The sequence below is a fragment of the Leptodactylus fuscus genome, chromosome 2 (genome assembly GCF_031893055.1).
Source record: "Leptodactylus fuscus isolate aLepFus1 chromosome 2, aLepFus1.hap2, whole genome shotgun sequence".
Lineage (NCBI taxonomy): Eukaryota > Metazoa > Chordata > Amphibia > Anura > Leptodactylidae > Leptodactylus > Leptodactylus fuscus.
This window is the reverse complement of record NC_134266.1, coordinates 208,003,875-208,019,665: the sequence shown is the minus strand read 5'-3', so window position 1 is coordinate 208,019,665 and position 15,791 is coordinate 208,003,875. Positions and strand designations below refer to the sequence as shown.

General features: G+C 46.4%; 1 non-coding gene across 1 annotated transcript; it reads left to right on the top strand.

Moving 5' to 3' along the window:
• The first annotated feature begins 461 nt into the window (after positions 1-461).
• On the top strand, positions 462-569 carry LOC142196357 (U6 spliceosomal RNA). Its single transcript, XR_012715200.1, has one exon. It is a non-coding gene; the product is annotated as a U6 spliceosomal RNA (small nuclear RNA).
• Positions 570-15,791: the final 15,222 nt, after the last annotated feature.

Below are 15,791 nucleotides of genomic sequence, written 5' to 3'. Positions count from 1 at the left end.
CTAATCATGTGACCCAGGGTCGGAGCCAGACCCAACCCCCTCCCTCCTATCCTGTGTTCACATATAGTTACTTGTGCTAAGGGGATTGGCATTACTATAGTCTGCCAGCCAGGTGGCTGAAGGCTGTCTACAAGGGAAGCTCTCCTTGGACAAGGTTATGTGATCCTCTTTCATTTTATTTTTCTGATCTGTAAAATTTTGTAATTCACCAAAAAGGAATCTCAAAAGTTCCACTACAATGTTGGTATCTGAAATTTTTGAGAATTTCAGAACAAATTGGTTTGTCCTGAATATATTTGTTTATCTCTATTGCCAATTTACTATAAATTCAATCTGCTGTTGGTGTGCATCATAAGTTGATGAGAAAACTTTGCTTCTATATTTGGGCAAGGAACAAATTAATCAAACAAAATATAAAGTACAGCTAAAGTGGATTTCCTACATATCATCAGAATTAAATAGTGCTCGGTTAGCCAGCACATATGCCAAAATTGGAACGATACAGAGAAGATTAGCATGGCCCCTGAGCAAGGATACCAAAACAAGAATTAAATAAATGCATAGTTGTTATAGTTTCTTATACCTTTTCATTCTGCAATTGCACAACCTTCACAGAAGACATTAGTAAATTCTTTGTATGATTAAATATATTAGAATATAATAAATGTCAAAGTTATGGCTCTTAGAAAAAAAAAAAATCTATTCCTTAGCGCACACACACACGCATACAGTATATGGCCATGTACAGCACAGTACATGCATTAATGTTCTCATTTAAGGTATGCAAACAATATGTCAATGGTTCATTTTAATTCTGAACCTCAAGCATCATGATGGAATTATTAAGATTTTATACCATTCTTCTACTTCATGTCCAACCTAGTAATTCTCACCTTTAGGGTAAGTGTAAAGCAAGCAGATAAAACTGTAATATAATGAAGCAAGTAAAGACAGTGTCAAGAGGTAGCAAGTACATTAGCTTAATAGAGAAACAGCTGAACAGTAACAATGCTGTCAATTAAATAGAGCATGCTACACACTGAGATCGGCAGACAGGTCAAAGAAGCAAACTAAAGTATTCAAGACTTACATATACCACAATATTGTAAATATCGCACATCACTGAAGCCTTCCTTTCCAAATGTTTCTATTAAATGGCAATAACCTACACTATTTCATTATGGCTATTATTAATAAGCACCACTTATTAAATTATACTTTTATCGAATATTAATAATCTGGTAATTATATATGTTTGAGCACTAGACAACTTCCAAGCGTAATGTTTTATTAAGCTTCTATTAGAAACACAGCAAAAGATTGATAGGTCTTGTGCTTGGTAAAATATTGCATTGGAAATCTTTTATCTAACAATCTTTTGTCAAGTGTGGTCTGAAAACCAGGAACTAGTCTTTACTAGAGATGAGCGAACACTAAAATGTTCGAGGTTCGAAATTCGATTCGAACAGCCGCTCACTGTTCGAGTGTTCGAATGGGTTTCGAACCCCATTATAGTCTATGGGGAACATAAACTCGTTAAGGGGGAAACCCAAATTCGTGTCTGGAGGGTCACCAAGTCCACTATGACACCCCAGGAAATGATACCAACACCCTGGAATGACACTGGGACAGCAGCGGAAGCATGTCTGGGGGCATAAAAGTCACTTTATTTCATGGAAATCCCTGTCAGTTTGCGATTTTCGCAAGCTAACTTTTCCCCATAGAAATGCATTGGCCAGTGCTGATTGGCCAGAGTACGGAACTCGACCAATCAGCGCTGGCTCTGCTGGAGGAGGCGGAGTCTAAGATAGCTCCACACCAGTCTCCATTCAGGTCCGACCTTAGACTCCGCCTCCTCCGGCAGAGCCAGCGCTGATTGGCCGAAGGCTGGCCAATGCATTCCTATGCGAATGCAGACTTAGCAGTGCTGAGTCAGTTTTGCTCAACTACACATCTGATGCACACTCGGCACTGCTACATCAGATGTAGTAATCTGATGTAGCAGAGCCGAGGGTGCACTAGAACCCCTGTGCAAACTCAGTTCACGCTAATAGAATGCATTGGCCAGCGCTGATTGGCCAATGCATTCTATTAGCCCGATGAAGTAGAGCTGAATGTGTGTGCTAAGCACACACATTCAGCACTGCTTCATCAAGCCAATACAATGCATTAGCCAGTGCTGATTGGCCAGAGTACGGAATTCGGCCAATCAGCGCTGGCTCTGCTGGAGGAGGCGGAGTCTAAGATCGCTCCACACCAGTCTCCATTCAGGTCCGACCTTAGACTCCGCCTCCTCCGGCAGAGCCAGCGCTGATTGGCCGAAGGCTGGCCAATGCATTCCTATGCGAATGCAGACTTAGCAGTGCTGAGTCAGTTTTGCTCAACTACACATCTGATGCACACTCGGCACTGCTACATCAGATGTAGCAATCTGATGTAGCAGAGCCGAGGGTGCACTAGAACCCCTGTGCAAACTCAGTTCACGCTAATAGAATGCATTGGCCAGCGCTGATTGGCCAATGCATTCTATTAGCCCGATGAAGTAGAGCTGAATGTGTGTGCTAAGCACACACATTCAGCACTGCTTCATCAAGCCAATACAATGCATTAGCCAGTGCTGATTGGCCAGAGTACGGAATTCGGCCAATCAGCGCTGGCTCTGCCGGAGGAGGCGGAGTCTAAGGTCGGACCTGAATGGAGACTGGTGTGGAGCGATCTTAGACTCCGCCTCCTCCAGCAGAGCCAGCGCTGATTGGTCGAGTTCCGTACTCTGGCCAATCAGCGCTGGCCAATGCATTCTATTAGCCCGATGAAGTAGAGCTGAATGTGTGTGCTTAGCACACACATTCAGCTCTACTTCATCAGGCTAATAGAATACATTGGCCAATCAGCGCTGGCCAATGCATTCTATTAGCTTGATGAAGCAGAGTGTGCACAAGGGTTCAAGCGCACCCTCGGCTCTGATGTAGCAGAGCTGAGGGTGCACAAGGGTTCAAGTGCACCCTCGGCTCTCCTACATCAGAGCCGAGGGTGCGCTTGAACCCTTGTGCAGCCTCGGCTCTGCTACATCAGAGCCGAGGGTGCGCTTGAACCCTTGTGCACACTCTGCTTCATCAAGCTAATAGAATGCATTGGCCAGCACTGATTGGCCAGAGTACGGAATTCGGCCAATCAGCGCTGGCCAATGCATCCCTATGGGAAAAAGTTTATCTCACAAAAATCACAATTACACACCCGATAGAGCCCCAAAAAGTTATTTTTAATAACATTCCCCCCTAAATAAAGGTTATCCCTAGCTATCCCTGCCTGTACAGCTATCCCTGTCTCATAGTCACAAAGTTCACATTCTCATATGACCCGGATTTGAAATCCACTATTCGTCTAAAATGGAGGTCACCTGATTTCGGCAGCCAATGACTTTTTCCAATTTTTTTCAATGCCCCCAGTGTCGTAGTTCCTGTCCCACCTCCCCTGCGCTGTTATTGGTGCAAAAAAGGCGCCAGGGAAGGTGGGAGGGGAATCGAATTTTGGCGCACTTTACCACGTGGTGTTCGATTCGATTCGAACATGGCGAACACCCTGATATCCGATCGAACATGTGTTCGATAGAACACTGTTCGCTCATCTCTAGTCTTTACCAGAGACGAGCGAACGGCGTTTGATCGAATTGATATTTGATCGAATATCAGGCCGTTCGAGGTGTTCGATTCCAATCGAACACCAGGTGGCAAACGCACAAAAAATTTGATTCCCCTCCCACCTTCCCTGGCGCGTTTTTTGCACCAATAACTGCGCAGGGGAGGTGGGACAGGAAATATCACAAGGTAGGCAGTGAAAAAAAATCGGAAAAAGGAATTGGCATCCGGAAACAGATAACCTCCAATTTAGACGAATGGTAGATTTACCATTCGACTAATTTGGGACTGTGATCTATATGAATGTGAGACAGGGACAGATCTACAGGCAGGGTTAGCTAGGGATAACCTTTATTTAGGGGGGAATGTCACTCACCTAGCTCTTTGGGGCTCTATCTAGTTGGGATCCCTGTCAGCTTGCAATATGCGCAAGCTGACTTTTTCCCATAGGGATGCTGTAAGGATTGGAGTCAGGGTCAGGCAGTGCAAAGTGACACAGCTGTGCAACTAATGACAAAAGGGGTCGCAGGCCCTGCAGCTATAACTATGCTGTAGTATTTGAGATGAGGCAGACCAATGCACTTCCTAATTGAAGTGCACCTACCACGGCTCCTAACCTTCTATCCGGCGGCTAGGATAAGGGGAGAGGAGGCCCTGAAAGTCCTAGGGACTGGAGTCACAGGGTCACACCTAAACAGAAAGCACAGTGTAAATGCAATGCAAAACAACAGACTAAACAGCATGGAACCAGGGAGGACCACAAGTCCCAGCAAGACACAGAAGAGAAGGCGAGGTCAGACGAGCAAGAGGTCAAGCCAGGAGATATAATAAAGGTACCAAATCAAAAGACAAGGGATAGTCAAAAATGCAAGCCGGGTCTAAAAACCAAGAAACATATGGAATACAAACAGACAGGGAATCAGACTGAGCAGGGGGACCAGGAAACACAAAGTGAATGGCTGGCAAGGATCCATGCCTGGGTGGGGTTTAAATAGCAGCAGAGAACACACCTGATGGCTAATGACATGGAGACTGAGAGCAAGGAAAAGATTAACCCTTAATGACCTAAGCACACCCAATAGAACTCCTAACACGTCTCCCAGGGAGACGCCGCGCAGCAAGGAGACGACGGCGACTCCGTATCCTGACAGATGCATTGACCAGCGTTGATTGGCTGAATGCCCGTACAGTGTCCAATCAACGCTGGTCAATGCATTCCTATGGCTCGGAACTACTAAAGGAATAGCTGAGCTGAGCGTATTAGTACTGCTAAGGAATAGCCAGCTGAGTGTGCAGTGTGGGAGATTATCTTATTCACTACACAGTATGTACCCCACGCTGTGTAGTGATTACCCCCCCCGGTGTACACTTACCTGCAGCTCTTTGCTCTTGGTCCACTTCGGTCCATGGTCCCGGTTTCAGAGCACCCTGCCTCCTCTCCCTGACTATTATTATAGAGAAGGCGGGGCTTAGTAGACTGTGGTCCGGTACTGGGCTGGGAGACTTCCCACGCACACTCTCCTAAGCCCCACCTTCTCTATAATACTAGTCGGGAGAGGGGAGGGGCTTATATAGGAGCACACCCAGGTACTTATAGGTGGAGCACTCCTCCACTTACTAAAGTCCACCACCATCTCCTTAGTCTTCCCAGCATTAATCCTGAGGTGGTTCCGCTGACACCATTTTACAAAGTCTCGGTTTAAGTATCAGTACTCCTTGTTGCCTCGGTCAGTGATGAGGCCTACTATTGCAGAGTGTTCAAAGTAATTTTGCAAGTAACAGCTAGATGAGTTGTACCTAAAGTCAGCAGTGTACAGTGTGAAGAGGAAAGGGGCAAGAACTGTAACTTCTGGTGCCCCTGTACTACAGATCACAGTGTTTAACCTACAGCCCCGGGTTCTCACACACTGAGGTTGGTTTGGGAGGTAGTCTAGGATTAGTTGGACAGGTGATGGTCCACTCCAACAAAGTCCAGCTTGCCTCTCAGTAGCCCTGGCTGAATTCTGGTAAAAGCACTGGAGAAATTAAGGAACATTCTCACAGTGTTCCCTGGTTTCTCCAGGTGAGAGACCTCCGTGAAGAAAGTGGGTGATGGCATCATCCACCCCAATGCCCGTCCAATAGGAAAACTGGAGGGGGTCCAAAGCAGAGCTCACTAGAGGTCAGAGATGTGTCAGGACCAGTCTCTCTAGGACCTTCATCAAGTGGGATGTCAGTGCTACAGGTCTGTAGCCGTTGAGGTCCGGCTGATGAGGTGCCTTTGGAACTGTTACCAATCAAGATGTTTTCCACCGTTGTGGTACCACTCCCAGCCTCAGGCTCATATTGTACATGTGTGTAATAACAACAAACAGCTGGTCTCCGCACAGTTTAAGAATTCTCATGCTTATCCTATCTAGTCCTCTGGCCTTGTCTGCTTTTACTTATCTGATTTCCCTACACACTTGAAGGTCAGATTGTAACCAGATGGCAGTTGAGTACAACCAGGTGGAGGTGGGGCCCTGGTGTGGGGGAAAGGGAGTTGAAAGACATGCTACGGTGGGAGGAGCTGGTATGTGATCAAACCTGTTGAAGAATAGATTTAGTTCATTAAGCAATTTTGTGTCTCCTTCTGCCTGTGAGACTGGTTGTCTGTGACCAGGTATTGCCTTAAGACTATTCCAAACTTTACTGACACATCCTTCAAGCATTTGCTGCTCCATCTTCCTCCTGTAATTGACTTTCCCCTGCCTAATCTGTCACCTCAGCTCCTTTTGTACAAGGAATTCCTTAGCTCCAGACCTGAAGGCTCTCTTTTTTTCTCCTTGAGAAGAGCTTAATCCATGGCTTATTATTAGAGAAACACGTCACCACTTTTATGGGTACCGTGTTGCTTAGAAAGAAATTAATGTAGTCCATTATGCATTGGGTAAGCCCATCAATGAACACAAGTTTCATGATGCTGACAAGCCCTATGTGATTGCTGAGACCCAATTACAGTCTTCAGAGGTCACTGGTATCACCCAGAAGGCCAAAAGTGTCTGGAATATAGAAGGGAAAGGACAATGGATATGACTATGGAGTCCAGGGGAGATAAGGGAAGGTGATTATAACTGTTTATTATTATTTGTGCACCTCTCTTGCACTTATGCTTCTTATAAAATATAGTCATGATTAGAGATGAGCGAACAGTGTTCTATCGAACTCATGTTCGATCGGATATTAGGCTGTTCGGCATGTTCGAATCGAATCGAACACCGCGTGGTAAAGTGCGCCATTACTCGATTCCCCTCCCACCTTCCCTGGCGCCTTTTTTGCTCCAATAACAGCGCAGGGTAGGTGGGACAGGAACTACGACACCGGTGACGTTGAGAAAAGTAGGCAAAACCCATTGGCTGCCGAAAACATGTGACCTCTAATTTAAAAGAACAGCGACGCCCAGCTTCGCGTCATTCTGAGCTTGCAATTCACCGAGGACGGAGGTTTCCGTCCAGCTAGCTAGGGCTTAGATTCTGGGTAGGCAGGGACAGGCTAGGATAGGAAGGAGAAGACAACCAACAGCTCTTATAAGAGCTAAATTCCAGGGAGAAGCTTGTCAGTGTAACGTGGCACTGACGGGCTCAATCGCCGCAACCCAGCTTTCCCAGGATCCTGAATGGAATACACTGTCAGTGTATTCCCGTATACCCGATATATACCCCGATACCCGTTCCAACGGTGTGCCCCCCCACCTTCACCCCAGAAATACCCTGCAAGTCCCCTAGCAATAGAATTGGGGCTATATACACCCACAATTTTTACTACTGGTATACAGTGCCATTGTCTGACTGGGAATTCAAAGAATATATTGGGAATACAAATACCCTCATTTCTTGCTACTGCCATATAGTGCCAGTGTCTGACTGGGAATTCAAAGAATATATTGGGGTTACGTGCACCCACAATTTTTACTACTGGTATACAGTGCCATTGTCTGACTGGGAATTCAAAGAATATATTGGGAATACAAATACCCTCATTTCTTGCTACTGCCATATAGTGCCAGTGTCTGACTGGTAATTCAAAGAATATATTGGGGTTACGTGCACCCACAATTTTTACTACTGGTATACAGTGCCATTGTCTGACTGGGAATTCAAAGAATATATTGGGAATACAAATACCCTCATTTCTTGCTACTGCCATATAGTGCCAGTGTCTGACTGGGAATTCAAAGAATATATTGGGGTTACGTGCACCCACAATTTTTACTACTGGTATACAGTGCCATTGTCTGACTGGGAATTCAAAGAATATATTGGGAATACAAATACCCTCATTTCTTGCTACTGCCATATAGTGCCAGTTTCTGACTGGTAATTCAAAGAATATATTGGGGTTACGTGCACCCACAATTTTTACTACTGGTATACAGTGCCATTGTCTGACTGGGAATTCAAAGAATATATTGGGAATACAAATACCCTCATTTCTTGCTACTGCCATATAGTGCCAGTGTCTGACTGGGAATTCAAAGAATATATTGGGGTTACGTGCACCCACAATTTTTACTACTGGTATACAGTGCCATTGTCTGACTGGGAATTCAAAGAATATATTGGGAATACAAATACCCTCATTTCTTGCTACTGCCATATAGTGCCAGTGTCTGACTGGGAATTCAAAGAATATATTGGGGTTACGTGCACCCACAATTTTTACTACTGGTATACAGTGCCATTGTCTGACTGGGAATTCAAAGAATATATTGGGAATACAAATACCCTCATTTCTTGCTACTGCCATATAGTGCCAGTGTCTGACTGGGAATTCAAAGAATATATTGGGGTTACGTGCACCCACAATTTTTACTACTGGTATACAGTGCCATTGTCTGACTGGGAATTCAAAGAATATATTGGGAATACAAATACCCTCATTTCTTGCTACTGCCATATAGTGCCAGTGTCTGACTGGTAATTCAAAGAATATATTGGGGTTACGTGCACCCACAATTTTTACTACTGGTATACAGTGCCATTGTCTGACTGGGAATTCAAAGAATATATTGGGAATACAAATACCCTCATTTCTTGCTACTGCCATATAGTGCCAGTGTCTGACTGGGAATTCAAAGAATATATTGGGGTTACGTGCACCCACAATTTTTACTACTGGTATACAGTGCCATTGTCTGACTGGGAATTCAAAGAATATATTGGGAATACAAATACCCTCATTTCTTGCTACTGCCATATAGTGCCAGTTTCTGACTGGTAATTCAAAGAATATATTGGGGTTACGTGCACCCACAATTTTTACTACTGGTATACAGTGCCATTGTCTGACTGGGAATTCAAAGAGTATATTGGGAATACAAATACCCTCATTTCTTGCTACTGCCATATAGTGCCAGTGTCTGACTGGGAATTCAAAGAATATATTGGGGTTACGTGCACCCACAATTTTTACTACTGGTATACAGTGCCATTGTCTGACTGGGAATTCAAAGAATATATTGGGGTTATAAATACCCTCATTTCTTGCTACTGCCATATAGTGCCAGTTTCTGACTGGTAATTCAAAGAATATATTGGGGTTACGTGCATCCACAATTTTTACTACTGGTATACAGTGCCATTGTCTGACTGGGAATTCAAAGAATATATTGGGAATACAAATACCCTCATTTCTTGCTACTGCCATATAGTGCCAGTGTCTGACTGGTAATTCAAAGAATATATTGGGGTTACGTGCACCCACAATTTTTACTACTGGTATACAGTGCCATTGTCTGACTGGGAATTCAAAGAATATATTGGGAATACAAATACCCTCATTTCTTGCTACTGCCATATAGTGCCAGTGTCTGACTGGGAATTCAAAGAATATATTGGGGTTACGTGCACCCACAATTTTTACTACTGGTATACAGTGCCATTGTCTGACTGGGAATTCAAAGAATATATTGGGAATACAAATACCCTCATTTCTTGCTACTGCCATATAGTGCCAGTGTCTGACTGGGAATTCAAAGAATATATTGGGGTTACGTGCACCCACAATTTTTACTACTGGTATACAGTGCCATTGTCTGACTGGGAATTCAAAGAATATATTGGGAATACAAATACCCTCATTTCTTGCTACTGCCATATAGTGCCAATTTCTGACTGGTAATTCAAAGAATATATTGGGGTTACGTGCACCCACAATTTTTACTACTGGTATACAGTGCCATTGTCTGACTGGGAATTCAAAGAGTATATTGGGAATACAAATACCCTCATTTCTTGCTACTGCCATATAGTGCCAGTGTCTGACTGGGAATTCAAAGAATATATTGGGGTTACGTGCACCCACAATTTTTACTACTGGTATACAGTGCCATTGTCTGACTGGGAATTCAAAGAATATATTGGGGTTATAAATACCCTCATTTCTTGCTACTGCCATATAGTGCCAGTTTCTGACTGGTAATTCAAAGAATATATTGGGGTTACGTGCACCCACAATTTTTACTACTGGTATACAGTGCCATTGTCTGACTGGGAATTCAAAGAATATATTGGGAATACAAATACCCTCATTTCTTGCTACTGCCATATAGTGCCAGTGTCTGACTGGGAATTCAAAGAATATATTGGGGTTACGTGCACCCACAATTTTTACTACTGGTATACAGTGCCATTGTCTGACTGGGAATTCAAAGAATATATTGGGAATACAAATACCCTCATTTCTTGCTACTGCCATATAGTGCCAGTGTCTGACTGGGAATTCAAAGAATATATTGGGGTTACGTGCACCCACAATTTTTACTACTGGTATACAGTGCCATTGTCTGACTGAGAATTCAAAGAATATATTGGGAATACAAATACCCTCATTTCTTGCTACTGCCATATAGTGCCAGTTTCTGACTGGTAATTCAAAGAATATATTGGGGTTACGTGCACCCACAATTTTTACTACTGGTATACAGTGCCATTGTCTGACTGGGAATTCAAAGAATATATTGGGGTTATAAATACCCTCATTTCTTGCTAGTGCCATATAGTGCCAGTTTCTGACTGGTAATTCAAAGAATATATTGGGGTTACGTGCACCCACAATTTTTACTACTGGTATACAGTGCCATTGTCTGACTGGGAATTCAAAGAGTATATTGGGAATACAAATACCCTCATTTCTTGCTACTGCCATATAGTGCCAGTGTCTGACTGGGAATTCAAAGAATATATTGGGGTTACGTGCACCCACAATTTTTACTACTGGTATACAGTGCCATTGTCTGACTGGGAATTCAAAGAATATATTGGGGTTATAAATACCCTCATTTCTTGCTACTGCCATATAGTGCCAGTTTCTGACTGGTAATTCAAAGAATATATTGGGGTTACGTGCACCCACAATTTTTACTACTGGTATACAGTGCCATTGTCTGACTGGGAATTCAAAGAATATATTGGGAATACAAATACCCTCATTTCTTGCTACTGCCATATAGTGCCAGTTTCTGACTGGTAATTCAAAGAATATATTGGGGTTACGTGCACCCACAATTTTTACTACTGGTATACAGTGCCATTGTCTGACTGGGAATTCAAAGAATATATTGGGAATACAAATACCCTCATTTCTTGCTACTGCCATATAGTGCCAGTGTCTGACTGGGAATTCAAAGAATATATTGGGGTTACGTGCACCCACAATTTTTACTACTGGTATACAGTGCCATTGTCTGACTGGGAATTCAAAGAATATATTGGGAATACAAATACCCTCATTTCTTGCTACTGCCATATAGTGCCAGTGTCTGACTGGGAATTCAAAGAATATATTGGGAATACAAACACCCTCATTTCTTGCTACTGCCATATAGTGCCAGTTTCTGACTGGTAATTCAAAGAATATATTGGGGTTACGTGCACCCACAATTTTTACTACTGGTATACAGTGCCAGTTTCTAACTAGGAATTCAAAATGCGCAAGGCTCCCGGAAAGGGACGTGGACGAGGCCGTGGGCGAGGTTGGGGGAATGGTTTTGGGGAGCAAGGTAGCAGTGAAGCCACAGGGCGTCCCGTGCCTACTCCTGTGGGGCAGCAAGCATTGCGCCACTCCACAGTGCCAGGGTTGCTTGCCACATTAACTAAACTGCAGGGTACAAACCTTAGTAGGCCCGAGAACCAGGAACAGGTCTTGCAATGGCTGTCAGAGAACGCTTACAGCACATTGTCCAGCAGCCAGTCAGACTCTGCCTCCTCTCCTCCTATTACCCAACAGTCTTGTCTTCCTTCCTCCCAAAATTCCGAAGCTTTACAGAACAATAACCCAAACTGTCCCTGCTCCCCAGAGCTGTTCTCCGCTCCTTTCATTGTCCCTCAACCTGCCTCTCCACGTCACGATTCCACGAACCTAACAGAGGAGCATCTGTGTCCAGATGCTCAAACACTAGAGTCTCCTCCATCTCCGTTCGATTTGGTGGTGGATGACCAGCAACCCACCCTCATCGACGATGATGTGACGCAGTTGCCGTCAGGGCATCCAGTTGACCGGCGCATTGTGCGGGAGGAGGAGATGAGACAGGAGTTGGAAGAGGAAGTGGTGGATGATGAGGACACTGACCCGACCTGGACAGGGGGGATGTCAAGCGGGGAAAGTAGTGTGGATGTTGAGGCAGGTGCAGCACCAAAAAGGGTAGCTAGAGGCAGAGGCAGAGGTCAGCAGCTTAGGCGAAGCCAGGCCACACCCGGAATCTCCCAAGATGTTCCAGTTCGTACCCAGCCCCGAAAAACTCCCACCTCGAGGGCACGTTTCTCGAAGGTGTGGAGTTTTTTCAAGGAATGCGCCGAGGACAGATATAGTGTTGTCTGCACAATTTGCCTCTCGAAATTGATTAGGGGCTCTGAGAAGAGCAACCTGTCCACCACTTCAATGCGCCGTCATTTGGAATCCAAGCACTGGAATCAGTGGCAGGCAGCAACGGCAGGACAAAGGCCGCCTGCCATTCACGCCACTGCCACTGCCTCTGCCACTGCCTCTGCCTCTGCCACTGCCACTGCTGACTGTGCTGGCGATGCACTCCAGAGGATGAGCCAGGACACCACTTCATCTGCCTCCGCCACTTTGTTGACTTCTACCTCATCCTCCCCTGGTCCTGTCTTATCTCCTTCTCCTGCACCATCAAAGGCACCATCAGGCGTTTCTTTACAACAACCCACCATCTCTCAGACATTGGAGCGGCGGCAGAAATACACTGCTAACCACCCACACGCGCAAGCCTTGAACGCCAACATCGCTAAACTGCTGGCCCAGGAGATGTTGGCGTTCCGGCTTGTTGAAACTCCCGCCTTCCTGGACCTGATGGCAACTGCGGCACCTCGCTATGCCGTCCCTAGCCGTCACTACTTCTCCCGGTGTGCCGTCCCCGCCTTGCACCAGCACGTGTCACTCAACATCAGGCGGGCCCTTAGTTCCGCGCTTTGCACAAAGGTCCACTTGACCACCGACGCGTGGACAAGTGCATGCGGACAGGGACGCTACATTTCACTGACGGCACACTGGGTGAATGTAGTTGAGGCTGGGACTGCTTCCCAAACTGGCCCGGTGTACCTCGTCTCCCCGCCTAACATTCCTGGCAGGGACACGAGAAGAACACCCCCCTCCTCCTCCTCCTCTACCGCCTCCTCCTCCGCCACCGCCTCCTCCTCCGCTGTTAGATTGACCCCAGCTACGAGTTGGAAACGTTGCAGCACTGGCGTTGGTAGACGTCAGCAGGCTGTGCTGAAGCTGATCAGCTTGGGGGACAGACAGCACACTGCCTCCGAGGTGAGGGATGCCCTCCTCGATGAGACGGCAATATGGTTTGAGCCGCTGCACCTGGGCCCAGGCATGGTCGTTTGTGATAACGGCCGGAACCTGGTAGCAGCTCTGGAGCTTGCCGGACTCCAACATGTTCCATGCCTGGCCCACGTCTTCAACCTAGTGGTGCAACGTTTCCTAAAGAGCTACCCCAATGTTCCAGATCTACTGGTGAAAGTGTGGCGCATGTGCGCCCACTTTCGCAAGTCGACAGTAGCCGCTGCTAGCTTAAAATCTCTCCAGCAACGCCTGCATGTGCCACAACACCGGCTTTTGTGCGACGTCCCCACACGCTGGAACTCAACGTTTCAGATGTTGAATAGAGTGGTTGAGCAGCAGAGACCTTTGATGGAATACCAGCTACAAAACCCTAGGGTGCCACAAAGTCAGCTGCCTCAGTTTCACATCCATGAGTGGCCATGGATGAGAGACCTTTGTGACATCCTACGGGTCTTTGAGGAGTCCACAAGGAGGGTGAGCTCTGAGGATGCGATGGTGAGCCTTACAATCCCGCTCTTGTGTGTTCTAAGAGAATCCCTGATTGACATCAGGGATAACTCAGATCACACAGAGGAGTTAGGGATAGCATCCGATCCGTCACAGCTGGAGAGTAGGTCCACACATCTGTCCGCTTCACTGCGTTTAATGGAGGAGGAGGAGGAGGAGGAGGAAGAAGAGTTGTCCGATGATGTGATGGTGATACAGGAGGCTTCCGGGCAACTTCGAATCGTCCCATTGTTGCAGCGCGGATGGGTAGACATGGAGGATGAGGAGGAAATGGAGATTGAACTTTCCGGTGGGGCCAGAGGAGTCATGCCAACTAACACTGTGGCAGACATGGCTGAGTTCATGTTGGGGTGCTTTACAACCGACAAGCGTATTGTCAAAATCATGGAGGACAACCAGTACTGGATCTTTGCTATCCTTGACCCCCGGTACAAAAACAACATCTCGTCTTTTATTCCGGTAGAGGGGAGGGCCAATCGCATCAATGCTTGCCACAGGCAATTGGTGCAGAATATGATGGAGATGTTTCCAGCATGTGACGTTGGCGGCAGGGAGGGCAGTTCCTCCAGTAGGCAACCAAGTTCTCACCGGTCCACACAAACGAGGGGCACACTGTCTAAGGTCTGGGACACCTTGATGGCACCCCCTCGCCAAAGTGCCGCCACGGAGGGTCCTAGTGTCACCAGGCGTGAGAAGTATAGGCGCATGTTGCGGGAATACCTTTCCGACCACAGCCCTGTCCTCTCCGACCCCTCTGCGCCCTACACGTATTGGGTGTCGAAGTTGGACCTGTGGCTTGAACTTGCCCTATATGCCTTGGAGGTGCTGTCCTGTCCTGCCGCCAGCGTCCTATCTGAGAGGGTGTTCAGTGCAGCCGGTGGCATCATCACTGACAAGCGCACCCGTCTGTCAGCTGAGAGTGCCGACCGGCTCACTTTGATAAAAATGAACCACCACTGGATAGAGCCTTCATTTTTGTGCCCACCTGTGTAAAGCACCCCAACATGAAACTCCATGTCTGTACTCAACCTCTCCAATTCCTCCGCATCCTCATACTCATCCACCATAAGCGTTGCACAATTCTGCTAATACTAGGCTCCCTCCACCCTGATTTCCACCAACTCTGCTGGTTAGAGGCTCCCTCCACCATGAATTTGCCCAAACTGGGCTGGTTAGAGGCTCCCTCCACCATGAATTGGTCCAAACTTGGCTGTTTAGAGGCTCCCTCCACCATTAATTGGTCCAAACTGGGCTGGTTAGAGGCTCCCTCCACCATGAATTGGTCCAAACTGGGTTTTTTAGAGGCTCCCTCCACCATGAATTGGTCCAAACTGGGGTTTTTAGAGGCTCCCTCCACCATGAATTGGTCCAAACTGGGCTGTTTAGCGGCTCCCTCCACCATTAATTGGTCCAAACTGGGCTGGTTAGAGGCTCCCTCCACCATGAATTTGCCCAAACTGGGCTGTTTAGAGGCTCCCTCCACCATGAATTTGCCCAAACTGGGCTGGTTAGAGGCTCCCTCCACCATGAATTGGTCCAAACTGGGGTTTTTAGAGGCTCCCTCCACCATTAATTGGTCCAAACTGGGCTGGTTAGAGGCTCCCTCCACCATGAATTGGTCCAAACTGGGTTTTTTAGAGGCTCCCTCCACCATGAATTTGCCCAAACTGGGCTGTTTAGAGGCTCCCTCCACCATGAATTGGTCCAAACTGGGCTGTTTAGAGGCTCCCTCCACCATGAATTTGCCCAAACTGGGCTGTTTAGAGGCTCCCTCCACCATGAATTGGTCCAAACTGGGCTGTTTAGAGGCTCCCTCCACCATTAATT